The sequence below is a fragment of the Strix aluco genome, chromosome 13 (assembly GCF_031877795.1).
Source record: "Strix aluco isolate bStrAlu1 chromosome 13, bStrAlu1.hap1, whole genome shotgun sequence".
Taxonomy (NCBI): Eukaryota; Metazoa; Chordata; class Aves; order Strigiformes; family Strigidae; genus Strix; species Strix aluco.
The window spans coordinates 19,190,311-19,204,203 of record NC_133943.1 but is presented as its reverse complement, the minus strand read 5'-3'; the positions used below and the strand labels follow the sequence as shown (position 1 = coordinate 19,204,203).

Sequence of the window (13,893 nt, the reverse complement as noted above, 5' to 3'; positions counted from 1 at the left end):
TCTTGTGCCAAAGGGCTTCAACTCTTCTAAATGCTTCAACTGCGTGTGCCTTACGCTTTCGGTAATACCCGCTGAATTTTTATTTTATGTATAGTAAATCCGTACTGCTCTTACTGCATTCCCCAGTTCAGTTTTAAGTTGTCGCTGCATGCTCAGATATTCTGATAATGCTCTTTTGAAACGCTACTTTCTGTATAGCTGTAATTAAAGACAGAATTTGCCCTTTATAACTTGTTATTTCGGGAGCTGGAGCCCGGCCTGCGCTGTTGTTGCTAGCAGGCTACAAATGCCATTGTCCTGGGAAGCTGAGCACAGCCGGCGGCGCTGAAAGGCAGCTCTGGAATTTCACTCGGCTATTTTTAGTCAGTGGTGAAAAATTGCACTTCCAACACTTTTGAGTCTTTGTCAGTGCTTAAATAAACCAAAGGGCAAATCCTGACTTCTCGCTAACGAGCAGGACGAGGAGGTGACCTTAAGCCACTTCAGAGGCTGAACTGGTGAAGAGGTAAAGGGGGGACGAGCCCCAGCTCTGCCCGGCTGGTCGCTGCCTTGCTCGGAAGGGGAAGGTGCTGCGAGGGTGGTAGGACATCGCTGCACAGCCACAGCCACTGGCCTGGCCTGCTTTCTGCAGGTGGTCTGTGGCCATCGCTACACTGCGATGGCTCCGGGCTCCTTACTCTTCTCCCTGTGCTCCTTTCAGGGTCAGTCCCCTCCATTTCCCCCTGCCTCCCCATGTCTCCCCCTTCGCTCTGCCCTAGCTGTGTAGCTCGGTGGCAGGGCCGTGCGTGCAGGTCTGCTCTCCACAGAGCCACAGCGGTGGCCGCTCTGGACGTGGCAGCTCTTCAAAAGCTGGGACCTGGCAGCAGGAGCTCCTGAAGGATGCTGTGTGTAAGTCTGGGTAGCTGTCATGGGTCAGACTATTCCCTTCAACCCCAACCACCTCTGCAGCTGTAAGGCAAAACCAGCTTCTAACCCACAGTTTCTTCTTTTTAATGCCAGGGCAGGAGTTTTCTGAGAAGCTACTTCATCTATTTGGCCACCAAGTTTCCATACTGGTACAAAAAACCTTTCTCTGGCAACGGGACCCTCACAGCTGAGTTTCTTTGCCTTGGTGTTCCCTGCCACGTGCTTGGAGAGTCCCAGGCAGCTGCTTTGTTGCTTTTGTTGCCTGTGCTCTGACTTCAGGACTTGGTTTGAATGGGGAGACCTTCAACTAAGATTGGTCACGACTCCCAGTAGCCTCCAGTTACCCGAGAGCAGCTCTGCCCATTGCCCAGGCTCCAGCAGACCCAGGAAGGTAAGATGGTACCAGGCGATGCTCCTGGGAGGACGCGTGCAGTGACCCTGGGCATGCAGGGGCTGTGCAGCTGCCAGGAGGTCACAGCTGGCTCCAGGACCCCCTTAGGTGTCCCCAGGGGAGGACGCCCATGGTCTCAGGAGAAATCGGGGGTGGCGATGGCTTGCTGCAGTGATCTGTTACACTCAGGACACTGTGGTTCACTCTACTGTACCTGTTGCTGTCAGTGCTGGGGCTCCCTGCAGCCCTCAGCCCTCCCCAAAGCACTGACCCTGTGCCCTCGCTCTGTCCCCGTTCCCAAATCCACCCCGAGGGACAGTGTCCCAGCCTGTGAAGCTTCAAGCCTTGAACAGGGATGATCGTTTCCATCTGGATGGTGGTTTCTATCATCTCCACTGTTCACACGGGTGCTGACCCCTCTCCTGGCTGCTCACCTGGGGTTATCTACCCCTTTTTGGGATATGCCTGGGTTTGGAGTCAGGGAGGCTGCTCTGAGCATCAAAGCATGGGGCCCTGTGCCATGCTCGGCAGGAGCTGGGTCCCTGCAGCACCACGGGAGACTTGTCCTGTCCCTGGGCATGGTGCTGTGCAGCCCCTGGGAAGCAGGCTGCAGGCAAAGAGGCTTTATCCCGGCTCACAAAACCCCTCTGCTTCTCTCTAGCTGATTCTTGGGAGTTGCTTTCAGCCCAGGTTTCTGTAATTTAGTAGAAAAGCTCCTGAATGCTCATGTCTTGCCACTCATGCTGCTCCTCAAAACCCCCCGGGAATGCTCAGGACACCTCGGAGAGCCGTGCTGAACCACTCTCCAGTTAAACACACCAAAGGGTGTTTAACCATCTGACTTGGTAAAAGGAATTGCACTTGCCACGTGTAGCCTCGTGCCCATGCCTCTCGGCTGGAGCACTTCTCCCCACGTGCAGCCGTGTGAAAGCTCCCTCACGTCCATCGTTGCTTCTCTAGACTAAACAAACCAGCTCCTTTGGTCCTTCCCCAGGGATCAGGTTGCGCCGCAAGTCTCTCCCCTGGCCACACGCCTGCTTGAGCGTTTCTCCCTGCGAGGGTCTGGGCGCGGGATCTGGCCAAGACTGTGCAGGGCACAGCCTGCATCTCGCCTGCTTCTCAGCCACGGGTGGTTTTGGGGTTGCACAGGAGGGCATTGGCTCAGTAGACTGGTGTGTGGGAAGGACGTGCAGAGTACAGACCTCAGGGTTACCCCCAGCGGGGCAGTTCTGCATAGTCACGTCTAAGTTTACCCAAAATAGCAGAAAAGTTTGTACTATTTGAGGACAAGAGGGGATGGAGGCAGGCAACTTGCCTGAAAGCTAAAAGTGTGCGAAAAAAATATTTTCCTAGTGAGGAAAATGGAAAATATAGAGGAAATAAGGGGCAGAAGAGGAGGAGGGATGGTTGGTCTCCTCTGAGCGCTGCTGTGGCTGGATGCCATCCCTCAGGATCACCAGGCAGCTTTGACTGGTTGCAGACATCCCCACTGGTGGGGGACACTGGTCGTGGGGTCCCCAGTCACACTCTCGCTGCTGGTGCCTGGCTGAGATGGAGGGGCTTCCCTCCTGCATCCTCTTGCTTTTTTCCTGCTGATGTGGTGCCTCCCTCCGGGGCAGGGAGGGGACACCGCAGTCCTGGTCACTGGATATTTTGTGCCTTCCAGCACAGCACACGGCTCCTGTTGCTCCTCCGGGCCGAGACCTGGGCGGTGCTCAGAGAAACCGGAGCTGTTCAGAGGCCTGGAAACATCCATGGTTATGTTGAAAAAAAAAAAGCATTTTGCTAAACAAATGTCATCCTACAGGTCACAAACTAAATGCTGCCTCTGGGGAGGGGGGGAGTGACGCTCCCTGGTGCTTTGGTGCCTTTCCCAGGACCATTTGACCAGGACAGACCCAAACCCATGTACCCCAGCAGTATCCAGCCATCCCCCTGAGCCAGACACGCTTCTGGATATCAGCACCTACTGTGAGCTTTTAAGTGCTGCTCCCTAAATTAGGAGCCCCTGCAAACTGGCTGCTCTGTGGGGGACCACGCTCTGCAGCTCTCTCCACTGCCATCATCACCCCCTCGCTGGCCTGGTGCTCTGTGTCTTTGGGGGACACTGATGGATTGAAGCCACTTGGGTCAGGAAGCAAGAAGGGAAAAGTTTACTTAGAGATCAACTCAGTTTAAAGAAAGGGTTTTCATGTCTATTTAAATAGTGGTTTGCAAGGTTTGCTTAGTGCTTAGCTTGCACAGAGGTATTTTGGAGTTTTCTGCAGGAGCCCACCGTGGGGGCAGGCAATGAGGACGGGCAGAGGGAGCACTCATGCTCCCAGACTCAGCTCTTATTAAGAAAAAACTCCATTTCTACACTGCCTGCAGGGAAGCTCCCGCTGACTCATTGCCTGAGGAACGCGGCAGGTAACCAGCTGAAAGGCCGATGGTCATGCTTTGCATACGAGATAAAGCACGGGGACTTTCCGTGTGAAACACGAGCGCCAGAGGTGTAGCAAGCTGTTGCCGTAAGCTGAAGTCGTCTGCCTTTGCTCAAGCGCCGCTTGGGAGCCAAGAACATATTTCTGGAGGGTGGGGAGGGAAGGGAGGGTGCTTTAAACCCACGTCATGGGTGGCAGGGGGCTGTCAGGACCACGCGCTGCCAGGACACCTCGTGTACCTCTGCGCTGGGGTTTCTGCTGTTCCCCCTGTTTCATCCTCCCTTCCTCACTGCTTCGCTTTTCGCCACACTGACTTATAGACTTCACTTAACCTGCTTATTTTATTATGCTGGGATGGATTTGGGTTGCATCTGTGGCTGAATGAATCTTGAACACCTCCCTCCTGTGTCCTCTGTGCATCCCAGCTGTGACCGAGGTCTGTGCAGTTTTCCCGAGCGCATTTAGGGATGGCAAAGATGCTTTGCAGAGCTGGGGAGAACAGGGGACTCTCCTTCTGGAGACACACCATTGCATTTCCACCTTGAGACGAGCCTTGCTGCGCTTCAGCCTGGTTTGGTTTAGTGCCTGGGTCATGCTCGTTTGCTCGAGCAGCTCCAGGAGGAACATCCCAGGGTGTAGGACGGTGCCGAGGGAAAACGTGCTGCGGGTGGCTTTGGTGTGAGGAGCCCTGGGAGCTGTCCCCAGTGTGGCTCAGAGCCGCTCCAGCACATCAGGGGAGGCCACGGGGCTGGCTCTGATGGCTCGTTAGTTTTTGTGTAATATCTTGGGTATATCAGGGCTTGTTCATGGGTAACGCAGGGGCTGGGTTTGAAAGAGAGACTGATACACGTGGGAGGTGAGTGGAGAAGGTACCGGGACAAGCTCCTCTGCTGTGACCAGACCTGAGGATAATTTAAATTAAATGAAAATTATTCTCCTGGCCTTTTCCTTGCTGAGGTGGAGATCCTCTCACCCCATGGACACAGACCCTGGCGTGTGCTGCTCTGATGTGCTGTGGTTTGAGAGGTGCCCCTGTGCCACGTCACTCACCGTCTCGTCTCCCGCGGTACAGGCTACCAGGGATATCAAAGAGCTGCTGTAAATATGTAAAAGTACACCTGAAACTCAGAAAGAGCTGCTATTCCTAAGCCTCTCTCTGTGAAAAGCTGCATTTCCTTTGGTTTCTGGCCTGAGAGGGGTGTGGAGGTCTTCAGGACTCTTCACTGCTGTAGCTCGGAGGGCTCGGGGTGCCTGAGCTGCACTGTCTGGGGCAGAGACCTGGTCTGCTGGGGGCCAGCGGGGACGGCAGGGTCTGGGGGGAACCCCTGGGCACTAATCCTTCCCAGGGTCTGCACAGTTGTAATATGTGGTAAAAAATAACCTGGAAATAAATTCCGATTAAGACCAACAAAAGGGCTGGGGCTTTCCCTTTCACTTGCAAAACCAATGGGTGGTTTTTAATCCCTTGATGCCTGGTGCTGGGAATAAAGACCAGCTTTTGTTCTCACATTCTTACTAACAGGGTAACTGAGCTACTCATAGTCCCTCGCTGTTCTGCTCAGGTAGGTGGATGCACCTGAAGGGTTCTGCATTGCAAAGCAAGTCTGTTCGTAGCTTTATTGGCATCTTCCAATCAATTATTGGGTTCATGAAGTTGTCTTACTGTTGGCAGGACACCAGCTGCCCAAATGTCACCTCCTCCCATGCAGGATGAAGAGCCAGCACTGCCCACTTCCTCATGTAGGAGCTACCATCCTGCTCTTACAGTCAGAATCTTGTTCTGGGTAAGCTGTCTGCTTCCAAGCCGCCTGTTGTCAACTCTTCTGTCTTGCCACTGGGTCTATAAATTTAATTAAATCCTGAGGAATGAGCTTTGCAGCATATTCACCATATACAATCCAATTCTTGAGGGCAACAGCCCTGTAATTGCAGGTACCCAAAGCAAAGCTGGGAGCACAGCGAACTGCTGCTCACCTGATGGTGGGGCAGCTCGGCCGCTCCAGCGCGGAGAATTCATTGCTCTGGTGGGGAATGTGGCCAGGGTCAAGCCGAGGCAAAACCAGCTGAGGCCAAGATGAGTCCTTAGGGTTTGTGGTCGGCTGATAGTGATGGTACTGCCATAGTTACCGTGCTACAGCCCACCTCAGGACTGACACCCCCACGCTGAGCTTCAGTAAAAAAGGTTTGGTTCTGTTTCTGAATCGTGCGGTGAGAGCAAAACGGAGAGTGATGTGCCAGGCAAGGGATGGAGAAACCTTTTTTGTTAACCTGAAAAGTCAGGTGAGAGCCCTGGGAAGACTGCAGAGCAAGGCTAGCTCTGAGGTTAAAGCAGGGATTTTGATGCTCTTTTTTGTTCTCTCCATCCAGCACAACGTGAAAATACATTTTAATTTATTGAGTGTCCAGAACATGTTGAAGACATCAAGAGAAAATAAAGACATTGCTGGAATAACCTCACAGTGTGTCTACAAAGAGTATTTGCCAGTGAGTATGGAAACAAATGTATTGCAGACATCCAAGACGTGAAATCAATAATTAGAAGGGTGCATAGGGTTTGGGTTTTGGTTTGGTCTTTTTTTTTTTTTTTTATACTGGGGCACCAGAGCTTCAAAACAGCATTTAGATCACCCCAGGGTGTCTGTGAATGCTGCAGGTAAGTGGGGGGAGAAGCCGGTGTGAGGCTGAGGATCACCCAGGGGTGTCTCTCTGCCAGGGGGTGTGCCCCCCTCCCTGGGGCCAGCGGGGTTCTGGCAGGGGAGGATGCGTGCGGGGGGGCTGGGGGATGCTGAGCCACTTGTTTCCCCGTGCCGGGCTCACTCAAGGGGCTGTGAGTGACACTGGCCCTGGAGGTGTCAGCCAGGACAGCGCAATTGCCACCCCAAAAGTGCAAACAATTTTTTTGAACAAGGTGAAACGGTGTCCAAAAGCTCAGTTAAAGGGGTGCTGTGGTATGCAATAGTCCTGGGGGTGGGCAGCTCTGGTGAGCCAGCCAGTTTCAAACATGGTTTATTAAAAATTTGAGGTTGTTTTCTTAAAGATCCAAAGCTGACACTCTCTAAACTATTCCCAGCTTGCAAATATCCTATTGAATTGTATGAGCTGACTTTTTGTAGTTTTCACGTGACAGGAAATTTTATTCCATGTTCAAGACCAACTCCAGCCATACAAGGAGGGTTTGTTACCAGCTTCACCTGCCTGTGTATGAAAAGGGCAACTATATGCTGTTTTCTTACACCTAAGAAATGGTTTCTGGTTTTTGGGAGGCCTGAGGAGCGGTGCAACGAGCCTGACCTGGATAAGCAGAGGTCTGTGAGCAGAAGACAAGAGGGTCTGTGGAGGAAAGTGAAGGAAAGCGGTGATCCTGTGGGGTGCAGAGGGTCGGATGTTAAACCGCGCTTTGGAATGGGTTCTTCTGGCTCTCTAATCTTTAGACCACAAAATCACATCCTGCTTTTATCAGTAGGATGTGTCAACCGAAGCAGCACACCCCGAGTGCTGCGCGAAAGCAGCGCGCGTGCGGCTGGAGATGGTGAGCTGCAGCCCTGAGTCACCAAACGCTGCAGCTGGCAGCCCTCTCGCTGCCCACACCTGCTCTGCCTCCTCCTTTCTCCTTGCTTTACCCCCAAACCTTTGCCGAACCAATAAAGCCACAGGAAAGAAAAACTGGGGTGCTGGATTCCATAGGTGGGAGCGTGGGTCCCGCGGGAGCTCTGTGCTCTCTGCGGGTGCTGGGTGCCCCCCCGCCCCGAAGCAGCACAGCCCCTGTGCCAGGAGCCCCGTGCCCACGTCCTCGTGAGCCGTGGCCCTGTGAGAAGCAGCCCTGGGCCCCCCGGGAAAGCCACGTGGGCTTTGCTGCTTCACACCCCGCATGCTCCTACGGCAGATGGCTCCACCTCCTCCACCCGAGGATGTGGGGGCTTTGCATTGATTTTTTTTTTTTTTCTTATTTACAAATAGTGGTCTTTTGAGCTCCCCTTGCTCCTAACCTCATTATTTTAGGTGCTGTAGCAGAGCTGGATGAGGACTGGGTGCTTCTCTCTGGGTGGCAGCAGAGTTAATGCATCTGTTATTGGGCAGGGATAAGAATCCTTCTGAATCTGCTCGTTTTTTCCAGATCTTTAAAAAAATCATCAAACCTAGTGTCACCCCATTTTGGCTACAAAATATTTCTTTGAAGGAAGAATAAACATTTTCATACTTCGAGTGCAGTCATCCCTGCCCTAACAAGAATGTTTATTTATATCTTACTCCTACCAGCTGTAAGTTCAATAATCATTGTTCCAGCAGGAGCATTTGAAATGTATGTGCCCTTGCTTTTCTCACGCTGTAACTCCTTACTGGCCATTGAGTAACCTCTGATCCCTATCCAAACAGCCAAATAAACAATTGTAAAATCCTGAGATGAGGGTTTTAGTGAGTAGACTATGTTAGGCTGGGGATTTTGGGAAGGCATCCGAAGTTTGGGAAATGGATACCCAGGGAGCTGGTGGAGGATTTGAGCAACTAGCTCCTGCTGGCTCTGTAGCAAATCCCGGAGATTGTGTCATTTTGTCACTACCTGTCTCTTCTTTTTCTTTTTTTTTTTTTTTTTTTTGTTTTTATCTGTCTGCTGCCTTGCTGGAGTCATGACAGGACTGGGGGCAGTGTCCTTGCCTGTGGGTATGGAGGAGCCTGTCTGGGAGGCACCCACAGCCAGTCGCTTTTATCCTCCTCCTGTGGGTGTTTAATGTCAAGGGACAAGCTGACAGGATGACTGCCATCTGACTGGGCTATTCCAGGCCTTAAAAATTGCAGAAAATGGACACAGGTTTAAAAATAATTCACTTTATTATATAGAAAAGATGTGAAGAGGAAAAAAAAAAAAAAACAAATCATGTTCTAACTGGGAAATATTTCTCTTACTGTGCCAGTCCTAATATTCTCACCCAGGTGCTTTGGGGTGCCAGTCCATGGCAGTGTGAGCCCCAGACAGACCTGCCCGTGGGGGAGGAGAGGTTGGAGGGGATTAGTGAGTGAATCCTTCCATGGGGGCAGCAGAAGGGGGCAGCTACCTGCCAGGCTCCCCCCGTGCCACCTGCCTGGACCCACTGGCAGTTCACCCTCTCTGCACGTCTCTGAGTGCAGAGGATCTCAGGTAAGCACAGGGGCTGCTGGAAAGTACCTGCTGGAAGAAGGAATCAGTACATCAGGCAGTGGACATACAGAAAATGTGGACTTCAAATCCTCACTGAGTTTTGGTAGAGGTCCCAGCCCAGGGGTGGTGGGTTGGGTTGGGGCTGCACCCTGGCACACCCCCGGCTCACTGGGGCAGCCTCTCGCCCCTCACAGAGCAGACACAGTGACTCGGATGCCCACAGCCTTCGGGACAGTGCCAGTTTTGGGACCAGTGATACAAGCTTTCCAGGGTTTTTTTAAACAGATGATTGCTTTTGCATTGATACGGTGAGGAGGTGACATCAACCGCCGTGAATTCTCGCCCTGTTGCACAACGTGGAGGTATCTCCAGTTCCTTGGCGCTGGGGCTTTCCCTCTTCCACTTCCCCTTCATCCTCGGGGGAAAACTGGCAGAGCAAGTCCTCTTAGGCTGAAACTGCCCCACCACCCTGGTGTGCTTCCACCTGAATAAGGTCATCATTAGCGCTTAATTACCAGCTTTGTCCCTGCTTTGCTGATGTGCAGATGCGTGACACAGATCCCTCAGCAAATGGCGATACACACACAGGGGAGTTACTGATACGACGTTGTGTTAACTCGAGTTCAGAGCAGGCCCGCAGATGTGCTCCTCAACTTATTGCAGTCCTGTGGTTCATGTAGAAAGCAGGGCTTGGCTTCATCAGAATCCAATGGTTTTGTATCTCAGAATAAATTTATCAAAAACCTGTTTTTTCATCCATCTTATTAGACCTTGCCTTGGACACATCGTTCAGTCCTCACGAGCTCTTAAGTCACAAGTTGCTCAGAAACAATTTTACTTTAATTTACAGATACAAGGATTGATATCCCCGTTCTTACTTTTCTCGGTTTTCTGCACTACAGCAAAAAAATTTGATTTTTTTAAATAATGCTTTCCTTAATTATTTTCAACAGTCTTCTCTTTCTTTAATATCATAGAAATAGTTTTTTCCACACGATTAAAAAGCAGATTACAGGAACTCAAATTCCCTCTGACAGCTCATGCCATGGTTTCAGAGACCCACGCCTGCTTCTGTAACACCCATCATTGCAATGCATTACCCATTCAGACTGCCAGAATGAGACCACAGATTTACTCTTTCTTCAGATAAATGGAGGAATTTTTGCCTTTTTTTCTCTTTTACGTTTTTTTTCTCTTTTCCTGTGTTGTGGGCAATCTTTTCCATAGTCAAAAAACTAGCTTGACTGTACAGCTGTACTTTGGAAAGTGCCACATAAAATAGTATGGTGCTGGTCAGCAAATCTCTTCCCTGCATATATTTAGACTGAGACATGCTGATTTTTTTACTTTGATGTCAGAAATATCTGCTGCCTTGGTTGATCTCCTGAGTGAACATCTGATTACAGGGACAGCAAAAGCAAGCTGGATTTTGTCCCACCTTATTCTCGGTGACACTTGTGAACTCTCTGAGGTCAACAGCGTTGCACAACGTGAAGGACAGGGTATAATTTGACCTGTGAGTCCTTTGTTATCCGTTGTGATGTGAAGGTGGAGAGAATTCAGCCCAGCTGTCAGCCTGGGTGCCCAGGTTTGACAGGAAAAGCCCTCGGACGTTTTTTCACGTGGAAATAGAGCGTGTCTGGGTATGGGTCAGCGGGCGCTTGCACAGCCCAAGCTGACATTAGCACCGGTGTGTGAGTTTGTGCTTTGTAGCCCCAGTTAGAGGGACTTTGAGGCAACGGCATGTTTGGTTTCCACTTTGACCAGAAGAATGTAAATGGGGCAGCTTTTAGGGCACATCAAAGTTTCACCCCCAGACTGTGAGCAGCAGCAGTTTGATAGGGAGGGAGACCTGCTGCTCTTGGTTTGGTTTATGTTTTCAAATGCTATGAAAAGAGTTTAGACCTCACGATAAGTATTCTCTTAAGCATTTTTGAATGAATAAAATACATTTCTGCTGACATAAATGTCCTGTAAAGCAGGTGTTGTCAATAAGGACTTTGCACCATTTCCATTTGTTCATACTCCATTTCTTAACCATTTGGCAGAGATTTAAACACCTAACGGAAAAAAAATGCTTAGCATGAAGCTACTGAGTCCATTTTCATTGCAAGCACAGCGCCACTAGTGCTGTGCTGTTATACCAGATTGCTGCTTATGACATTTTTGCTTCCAATTTCCGATGCCTACAAATGCAGTTGGTCCCTGCTGTGTCATCAGGTCACAGCCTGGGTGCCCTTGGTCACCCGAAGCACCTGAGCTTGTTGCCAATCCCGTAATCCCACCTGACGTTCACTTCAGCCGGCTCCTGGCAGCCGAAGCCTGCGGGTGCTCGGTGCCTCCCTGCCAGGGCGGTAGTGGAGGACGGCGGCAAGCCGTGGTCTGCCAGCAGAGTACAGACCCTGAAGGTTGAAAAAGCTGCTCATTGCGAAGGGCTGTGACTAGCTAGATGGAAGTTCCACCACCTTACCCATGTGTTTGTCTGGAGCACATGTCATACAAGGAGCGACTTAGGGAACTGGGGTTGTTTAGTCTGGAGAAGAGGAGGCTGAGGGGAGAACCCATCGCCCTCTACAACTCCCTGAAAGGAGGGTGCAGAGAGCTGGGGATGAGTCTCTTGAACCAAGTAATGAGCGATAAGACAAGAGGGAATGGCCTCAAGCTGCGCCAGGGAAGGTTTAGACTGGATATTAGGAAGTATTTCTCTACAGAACGGGTTGTTGGGCGTTGGAATGGGCTGCCCAGGGAGGTGGTGGAGTCCCCATCCCTGGAGGTGTTTAAGAGTAGGGTCGACATAGCGCTGAGAGATATGGTGTAGTTGGAAACTGTCAGCGCTAGGTTAACGGTTGGACTGGATGATCTTCAAGGTTCTTTCCAACCGAGATGATTCTGTGATTCTGTGTTTCCGTGTCTCCTTGCAAGTATGGCACTTCTCCTTTTCAAGCTTTTGTATTCGGCCCTTTCTGTCTTCATCTACCCTAGACTGAAAGTTTCCTCTGGCAAGGACCACGTGTTTATTTCCCAAACGCCGTGCCTGCTGTCAGCCAGCATTCAGTAAATAATCCCATTTCTGTATATCCACAACAGGGTGGATCTTCGTCTTGTACCGGGCTGGCCTGCTGAGCAGCTGGAGGAGCAATGCAGCAGAAATAGGTACTCTGCCTAAAAGCATGGACACCGCTGCCTGACCGAGCGATGCCGGCAAGATAAGTCCTGAGGCGCATGACTGGACAGAATGGGACTTATTAAATAAAACTGTTAATTAAGTAAAGAGTAAAACTTCCTAATTAAGTACAGTTTGCAGAAGCTGGTATTTTTCATGTGTTCTATTTTCATTTCTTAATGCTACTTAAGGAAAAAAACGCCACCACTTAATAGTTTGGTAAATCTAAAAAAAGTCTTGCTAACAAGTGTCTGTGTATTCACTGTTTTATGAGGAAAAAAATAAAAATAAAATACTGTTGGTGCTTTATTTTGTCAAACAAATTAAGTCCCATTCTCCAACCTCAGGTCCCTACAGACCGATCCAGTGCACGGTGCCAGTGCCAAGTCCCAGGTGGTGATGCCTCCTCCCTGTCACGCCGCGGGCCTGCAGGAACGCAGCCAGCCAGGTTTCTTATTTCCCAAGGTACCGTCAGGTGCTGCAACTTCTCTTGGGTTTTTAACTGTCAGTGTGGGCTAAGCGGGTAATAGGCAGCTCTGCTGCCAAGGAGAAACTCGGTCAGAGGCACTGTAACAGCTTGCAGCAATTAGCTACAAAACCAAAGTATCATTCTTTGTGAAACTGTTACTCTTCATAAGCCCTAATATAAATGTTACTGTGACACTGACAAGTCCGCCAGTGTAGTGCCTGACTTTCTCACTTCCTTTGAGCCCCTTCTCCTTTCTCCCCAAGTGTTTCTAATTTTTGACCAAGAGAACATAGTCCTCCGGTGTGGCACATAGACCAGCCAAATTCCTCTCTGGGTGAGTTAAAGGGGTTTTAGAGACATTTCCTTGTGCATGCTTCATAGCTGATGCAGGAATTCTCACCGGGACTGGCCACCGGAAGGTTTCACTCTCCCTCTGTTGGTCTAGGTACAAAAAGCAGGAAAACAAAATCAAGTCAATTCCTGGTTCAACACGAGGATATTAAGACTGACTGAGATAAAATGAATTTATTGCGATCAGGATAAAGTCATCTATTTAAATTTGTTAATTTGGAAAGGAAGTCAGGACAGCAAAAGGCGGGAGGTCAGTGGGGCAAGAAAAGGCGGCACGGCAGGGGAGCAGGAGACAAGTGGGTAGGAGGGTCTCAAAAGCATTTCCCAGCGCTGCTGACGCCCAGCACCCTGCACCAAACCTCACTCTTTTTCCTCTTCCACAAACAGACACCCTAAGAAACGGAGCAGCATGGCTGTTACGCTCTTTTTGTTCGATTCCGCAGCCCGTGGAGAGGGGCCTTCTCCTCGGGAGCGCGGCCAGAGGATGCGCCGTCCTTCTCGGCCCCTTCCGTTGTCCTGCTCTCTCCCCGTTAAGCCCCCGCTCCCCCCGTCACCGGCCGAGGCGCCGTTTTGCTCTGAAGGAGACGGGGCGGCTCTAGTTCCGGTGCCGTTCCCCGGGGATGACGGGCCCCAAGGGACACCGGGCGCAGCTGGGCCCCACGACTCTTCCTATTCAGGCCGGTGCCGCCTGCCGTCGGGCGGCGCGCCCTAGGCTCTGTGCGGCCTCTGAGCCATCCCCGGGCTCCCCTGCGGACCGACACCGCCGCAGAGCTCCGGGAGAGGCGGCGGCGCTACCCCAGGCCTGTCGGTCCCGGCCAGGCCGGTGAAGGCCCCGCGGCTCCCAGCAGCCCCCGCGCGGGCCGCAGAGCACGCCGGGAGCCGCCCGCGATCAATAGCAGCGCGGGGCCGCAAGGGCTGCCGGGAGTTGTGGTCAGTTCCGGGCGGCGCCGGGGCGGGGGGCGCCTCTGCTCTTCCGGGCGCGGTGACGTTACGGAGGACGCAGCGTGCGTGCGTGCGTGCGTCGAAGCGTGCGTGCGCGCGGTGGGGGGGGCGGGA

The 13,893-nt window shown here is 51.6% G+C and overlaps 1 long non-coding RNA gene across 1 annotated transcript; it reads right to left on the bottom strand.

Moving 5' to 3' along the window:
- Positions 1-12,299: 12,299 nt before the first annotated feature.
- Positions 12,300-13,693, bottom strand: LOC141929397 (uncharacterized). The gene is made up of 2 exons (XR_012625015.1): positions 13,202-13,693; positions 12,300-12,927 (listed from the first exon to the last, which is right to left on the bottom strand). It is a non-coding gene; the product is annotated as an uncharacterized LOC141929397 (long non-coding RNA).
- Positions 13,694-13,893: the final 200 nt, after the last annotated feature.